This window comes from Oncorhynchus nerka, linkage group LG20 (genome assembly GCF_034236695.1).
Source record: "Oncorhynchus nerka isolate Pitt River linkage group LG20, Oner_Uvic_2.0, whole genome shotgun sequence".
Classification (NCBI taxonomy): Eukaryota; Metazoa; Chordata; class Actinopteri; order Salmoniformes; family Salmonidae; genus Oncorhynchus; species Oncorhynchus nerka.
The window spans coordinates 35,226,419-35,233,922 of NC_088415.1; the positions used below are offsets into that span (position 1 = coordinate 35,226,419).

General features: G+C 41.9%; 1 long non-coding RNA gene across 1 annotated transcript; it reads right to left on the minus strand.

Moving 5' to 3' along the window:
• Positions 1-5,788: 5,788 nt before the first annotated feature.
• LOC135563149 (uncharacterized) lies at positions 5,789-7,428 on the minus strand. The gene is made up of 2 exons (XR_010460302.1): positions 7,268-7,428; positions 5,789-6,298 (listed from the first exon to the last, which is right to left on the minus strand). It is a non-coding gene; the product is annotated as an uncharacterized LOC135563149 (long non-coding RNA).
• Positions 7,429-7,504: the final 76 nt, after the last annotated feature.

Here is a 7,504-nt window from a genome sequence, read left to right on the forward strand (position 1 = left end):
ACACTGATCCTACTAATTACAAGCATGTAATTGAGACAACACTGACAGTGCTATAATTTAGATGATGTTCATGGAGAGAGAGAATGAAGGAGAGGGCGTGAGGAAGTGAGAGAGAATGAACATTTTAGAACGAGAGAGAATGGGGGGGGAGAAGAGAAAAATATTATGATGTACCGACTTCCACAGGACACAGTGTGCTCCACACACAGTGCAGTCAGGACAAATTTGATTTGATTTGAACACAAGCAGCATTATGAAAGAAGCAGAAATCATCATCTCCTGAGCAGCCAGCCAGCCCAGCAGCCTCACACAAACTACTAGCTACCGCATAAATAATTCATGATATAAGATCTGGCGGAGCTTTAGTGGAAATTGACTGGGAGAAGTTCAGAGGCTTTTCTCTCTCTCTCGTCAGCTAGTCCTGATGCACTGGAGGGAGGATAATGAGCAGCACTGAAGGGCTGACTGTCTCCCTGTTACACACACTGAATGTAGGTCTGCTGAATGCTAACTACTGTACTGCTTAAGTTGGAGATAATGGGGAATGGTAGGTTTTATCTTTTGGATATCAATTTTGTAGAGTGCAGTTATATCATTCTACTTGGTAAATAACTATATAGTATTAGTACAAAGCTAACATTCTCCTGTTCTGATATTCTAAATCATTGGCTTTATGCCAACAAAGGTAAATGAGGTCAGGGAAGGGCCCATTAGGACAATAAAACAAGGTAGGATGTACACTGGTGCTATCCATTAGTGAAACATGAGCCAAGAATCAGGTTAACCTTTTTAACCACAGAGCTCCAAAAAATGTACAGTGTGAAGTAGATGAATCAATATGTTCTGGATTTGAACTCATTTACTGTACATGTAAATACATCAGGAGACCAATAACACTCTAAAACCCATCATGTGCTTATTGGCCTTGTAAAGTTAAAGGGATACTCTGGGATTTTGGCAATGAGGCCCTTTATCTACTTCTCCAGAATCAGATGAACTCGTGGATACAATTTTTCTGTCTCTGAATGCAGTTTGAAGAAAGTTGCTAACTAGTGCTAGCGCAAATGCTAACTAGAGTTAGCGCTATGACTGGAAGTCTATGGGTATCTGCTAGCATGCTAATAGATACCCATAGACTTCCAGTTATTATGGTAATCCTAATTGGTTCACAAAAACGCTCTCTAACTTCCTTCATCCCGGACACAGAGACAAAAACATTGTATCCACAAATTCATCTGACTCTGGGGAAGTAAATAAAGGGTAAAAATCCTGAAGTATCCCTTTAATGTACCGCTATATTCATAAACCATACCACTAATGACATTCAGTTAATATTTAGGTGAGGGCTACATAATTCACATACAAGTCCTATGGGACCTTATCAATAAAAAAATCCCTACCTATGTATGCAGTGGCACCTCCGGGATATGTTCCCTAAAGATCCCCCTGACAGTCCCAGATCCCTAGAGACACACAGACAGACACATAGACAGACAGACAGGAGTCTATTAACAGCTGGCCTCAGGCTACTGTCCCCAGTGTCCGTGTGAATCCACAGGATCCAGGGTGAGAATGGGATTTCCAAGGACACGTTCCTGCAGCTGACCTCAAAGGGAAAGTGCATTTTAAAGAAGCCTTTGTTCCTTTAAGGGGCCAGATAGAACATCCTCATGAATAAACTGAAACTATGCGGGTTTCACAATGCTTTTAAAAAAATAACATGGGGACATTAAGTAATAACAAACAAAATTCTGTTTTGGAAGGAGCCACATTGTCAACAGGAAAATCTTCCCACACAGTGACAATGATGATGACGATAATGATGTTGCTGAGCTGAGCCATAACGTAACTATGTTAAAAAATAATAGAAGACAGTCTGTTTTTGAGGGAGTGTCAGAGTAGAGCGAACTCACTCTGCCTCCTCCTGAGTGTCCATACAAGCTCCCAGTGCCAACACAGAAACAGAACAAGGAGAGCAGAGCAGAGTCACTCCTGGAAGCATAAGGGATAGAGGGATGGAGGGACAGAGGATGGAGGGAAGGAGCGGTGGCCGGTAAGGTTACTGGGTAGAGTGGCTTAGGGGAGAGATATTTCAGAAACCCTGATATGCAGTCACTGTATTCTATTAGCTCCTCAGAACATAAAAACTCAATTTAGGCAATGGCAAATGCACTTGTTACCCCAAAGGACAACCTTCCCCAGGGATGGGTTGGGACCACAAAAATATGAACTCATCATGACAAAGGGGCGGCAGGGTAGCCTAGTGGTTAGAGCGTTGGACTAGTAACCGGAAGGTTGCGAGTTCAAACCCCCGAGCTGACAAGGTACAAATCTGTCGTTCTGCCCCTGAACAGGCAGTTAACCCACTGTTCCCAGGCCGTCATTGAAAATAAGAATGTGTTCTTAACTGACTTGCCTGGTTAAAAAAAGGGGTCACAGTTGCCAAACTAATTTTATGCAATTCTACAATTTTGCCATGGGGTGGAAAGGAAAAATAGCTGTTTTATTGCTAATTTCCTGCAATTTGACACATTATGCCATAGGGTGGAGAGAAATATTTGCAGTATGATATCCGAGTGAGACTGACTAACAAAACCGATTGTGGCCCCTGGGCCGGTAATTTGAACATGATAACAAGTTTGGATAGCTGGCCACTAAACGAATTTAGCAATCTAAAAAATGTGAGCTGACATGGGCTAATTGACTGACTATCAGTAACTGACATAAGAGAAAAACTGCTGATGCACAACCAAAATTGTATATTCTACTTGTGTATTCTACTATTCTAACTCGCAGCATTTAGTTAAGACCCCGATCCCTGCCCTAGCCAAAGAGACACATGATGTGCACTTTGTTATGTCATTAACAAAAAGCCTCTCTCTAATTTAAAATTGCTTGGATAAATCAGGTCTGGATAGCCTAATTCTTTAGATGATACGATTTAGGGAAAAGAAAGATCTTCTTTATGCAACCAGTGTTGCCATCTGGTGCTCCTGGAACGGATGTGTAGACTTCCCTGAGGACATAGGGTTATGGAAAGGGTCAGACATGCAGTCAGTCAGCCCTGCGGCCACACAGAACCATGACACTGAGACCATAATACATATCCTGAGTGTAAAAAAACATGATGTACATCTGCTCTTTCCATGACATAGACTGACCAGGTGAAGCCAGGTGAAAGTTGATACATTATAGATGTCACATGCTAAATTCATTTCAATCAGAAGGAGAGGTGACAGGTTAAAGAAGGATTTTTAGGCCTTGAGAAAATTGAGTCATGGATTGTGTGTGTGTGCCATTCAGAGAGTGAATGGGCAAGACAATAGATTTAAGTGTGGGGTGTGAACGGGGTGTGGCAGTAGGTAGTAGGCACACCGGTTTGTGTGCTGCTGGGTCTTTTCAGGCACAACAGTTTTCCGTGTGTATCAAGAATGGTCCAACACCCAAAGGACATCCAGCCAATTTGAGTCAACATGGGCCAACATCCCTGTGGAACGCTTTCAACACCTTGTAGAGTTCATACCCTGACGAATTTACAACAATTTCTGCGATAATTAGATCCTCAAACCCTTTCTTTCACTTGGATTTCAATCAAAAAAATCCTTGCCAAGAGAAGAAATCACAAATCCAACTGTCAACAGCGAGATACTGGGGAATCTGTTTTTAGACGATGCCAACCAACTGTCAATCGACACAGTGGGCCAAGGGGAACACTGTACTGGCAGCCCATTACCTATGCTGGAGGGTCAACCTGGGAAAACACACACTGCTCAGCTCTGAAGCAGCCTGAAGAGGAAACATTCAGGATGCTTCCCAAATGGCACCCTTTTCTCAATATAGTGCACTGCACTTTGTAGGGAATAGGCTGCCATTTGGGACGCACCCCCTTCACTCGGAGTCTCACAGAAAGTGTCTCACATGGTCGTCATGGATCGATAGACACCGAGACACACAGAAAATGTCACATCCAGAAAATGCCACATTTTCTTCGGTCCTATACATTGAGCACAATTATCCATGGCAGTGTATGGAAGGAGACATTAAGTCATTTAGTCAAGGAGACGTGTCCTACAATGGCGTGTATTCATGGATGCCAAGAGAAGGGTTACTCCCCAGAAAATGGACCAATAAATTGTTTTCAAAACATAAAATCATGTATATTTCATCTCTCTGTTTTTCACAATTTTTCTACAATTCCTAAGAGGCTGAGTGTATCTCACAGGAGAAAGCATCCAAGCGAGCGAAACAGCGCCCCTCTGTCTCTCTACGTGTAGGCCATCTATCTGATGTCTGGTCCAAACAAGTATGACATTGTTGCCGTCCCTAGCATTGAATGCAAGGGAAGCCAGCGAGCATCTGGCCTCCCTTGACAAAAAAAGTATAAAACATTAGCCAATCAGCTTTGAGCTAAACTGTTGTTATCCTCCGGTGGCTAGCTACTGTAGCCCTTTCCAAAATTAGCCATGGATGAAGATAGGGATTTAGACTCCATACTGGCCAATGATTTTATAACACGATTCTGATCCAACCTTTGTTGTGCCCCTGGCCTGAGAGGATGGAAGTTCAATATGTAGCTAGATGTACAGTAGAAGGCTAATGTTAACTAGCTAACGCTGCCCATGAATGAAAGTTTGGCTAGCAAGCAAGCGTTTTAGCCAGGTAGCCTAGGACAACAAAAAATAAAAGTGTGTACTGTATAACAGAGTGATAGACCGTTTCATCAACATGAAAGAGAGGAGGATGACATTGTCGTTTCTCAAGAAGTAGGGTGAGTCAACATATTTTTCTACTTACAAGAACGCGCACACACACACACAGAAATCCAAACCATGAGGCTCATCATATTTAGCTTAAGTTGATTGGTGATTTGTCGATGTTGAAATGGTGCTGGAATAGTGGAGGCAGCTCCTGTTTTCTTTGCGACTTGCGGGAACTCTCTGGTTCTAAATCAATAGTTGTTTAGTGGTCCGAAATTTCGGAAAAATGCACTTGCTTGATCATGCTGTAGGTCATGTAACTGTCTGTTACTGTACAGTCCATGTTGCATCAATATGAGTCAGAAACATTTATCCTACTGTTAAAATTGACTACACAGTGTAAATAGGATCATTTTTGTCACAGTCAGTCTCGTCCAAAACAGAGTTTTGTGGTCCCTAACATAGCCCCGGAGAGTCAGTCAGGTTGCACACCAGCAGGCTGAAGCTAATTGGTTAAATACTTTGGCTAACACTTCCCATGTGTGAACACACAACACACACACACACACACCCACATCAAACCACACCCCGAAACCAACTCGCGTTTGAATTCAGTCATGGTCGCTAGCATTTCTTAATGAACCAAATCTAAAACATGCCAAATCAGGAAGTGCATTCGCCCTTTTAAACAAACTAATGACATGTTGTACCTCTACCTTGCTACATTGGGGATGAGCCCAGGAGGAGGACAGATGAGAATAGCAGGCCAGTGGATCACATAGAACAGCAGCAGCCAGTGGCAACTTTAGGGATGAGGATGATTTAGGTGACCCAGACACAGGCCCAAAACAAGTTAAGCTACCCCAGTATCCCCTTGACCGTTTTGGATTGAAAAACTAAAGAGACACACCAGATACAGAGACAGCAAAAGAAAAGTAGATGATGGAAAGAGACACCAGACAAGACAAAGAGATAGCAACAGAAGATAAGGATATGATGGAGAGACACCAAATAAGACACAGAAAGTGGCACAAGAGATGGAGAGAGAACAGAGGTGGGTTGAGTACACATTAGACTGTATCACTTCAAGCTGTTCTATAGATTCTATTTCATTTTATTTATTTGCACAAATTATAACAGGTGAAATACAGACAGTGAAAAATTAAAACATGGTTTACAAAGAATTTACAGGTGAGGTGGAAAAGCCTTTAAAATTACTCTTTAAACAATTGTTAACTTTTACACTTTTTACAACCAGGGCAAGATGACAAGAGACCGCAACAGAAGAGGGCAGACACGAGGGACAGCAACAGACGACATAGAGAAAGTGATGGAGAGACGCAGAGTAGGAGTGAGCACACAGCAGACTGTATCACTTAAAGCTGCTCTGTGGATTATAATTACTGCACATCTAATCTCTCAATGTTAATTTCAAAGTGCTCCAAATTCATGCATTTAGCTGTTTAAATTTTGCCAGGGGAGGATGCCCCCGAACCCCCCTACTGGCTTTGGTGAACATGATGAATGGCCTATAAGCCAGTTTAGTTCCATGATGTACAGCCCCTGTCAGCTCCATGACCGGGTCAATTCCCTTAGAACAGCTGAGACAAGGAGAATATCAATCAATACATCATACATGTCAGAGGAGAACCTACGCATAACATGCTGCTACAGTCAAAATCAATTTAACTGACATGGGACACAATTAAAAGGCTAATGTGAACAACCCATTCTGACAGATACACCAGCTGGGTAACTACAGCAAGAGTCTTGGGGAATTAAATCAAGGAAGAAAATGCCTCTGCTATTGAGAGTTCTACTTGTGACAGCTCCTCCTTATATTGGTTTACTGGCATGCAACTTCCTAAACCACACCCTGATGTATGTGTTTTCATAAAGTTGTTGTTGTTTACATTCATCTGACACTAATGCTACATGCAATATTTTTGCAGTGTAATTTCAGAAAATGTCCTTGATGCATCTACAGTAATAGTGGAATGATAGTGTTTCACAACATTTTACCCCAAAAAATATTTTGCCCAAAATTGCATTCGAATGGTGCAGCCTTCTTATTGGTCAACAGACCGGCTCTTGTTGTCAACTCAACAACAGACCAGTGAATTCGACAACAAAATATTTTCTGGCCCCAGTCAATTTGACAACAATAGTTTTGTTACATTTAGTACCTTTAAATTCAGTTTTAAAATGTATATTTCTCGTAGCTTTCTCCTCTGTGGCAGAAAAGATTAAAATAACTGCGACTCCCATTCTCCTTTGCTACAATTCATACACTCAGTATTAGAACTAGTATGATATTTAGTGGCTATATGAATACAACTTTTGGCTCCATGGCTTCTATGGAAATGTTCTAGCGATCTATAGAAGTGAAAACAACTGAACAAGAAATGTCGCAAAAAAACGAAACAATTTCAATGTTCAAACATGTTCACTTTCAAATTCTCACTCCATGCCTGTTTAAACTACACAAACGAGTATGTATCCTAATAAACCAGATTCAATACGCAATAAAGCTTTAAATAAGTATCAAACACGCATGTTTTTCTGCTTACCTCTTTCTTTGACAGGAGTGGCAGCCAGGAGTTTGCGAGCTTGCTTGGTCTGTCTCGTGCGCAGCTGAGGTGGCACTGGTACCCTCACGCTGGTGGTGAGGTGCTGCCTAGCGACGTGCAACCACCAGCCAATGAGATCATTATGAAGAAAAATGTGCAAAATAGCCTATGCCTTCAGTTTATATCATACTAGGAGCTTCAAGAACATATGCCAGCTCTTGCCTGGGAACCGTTGTT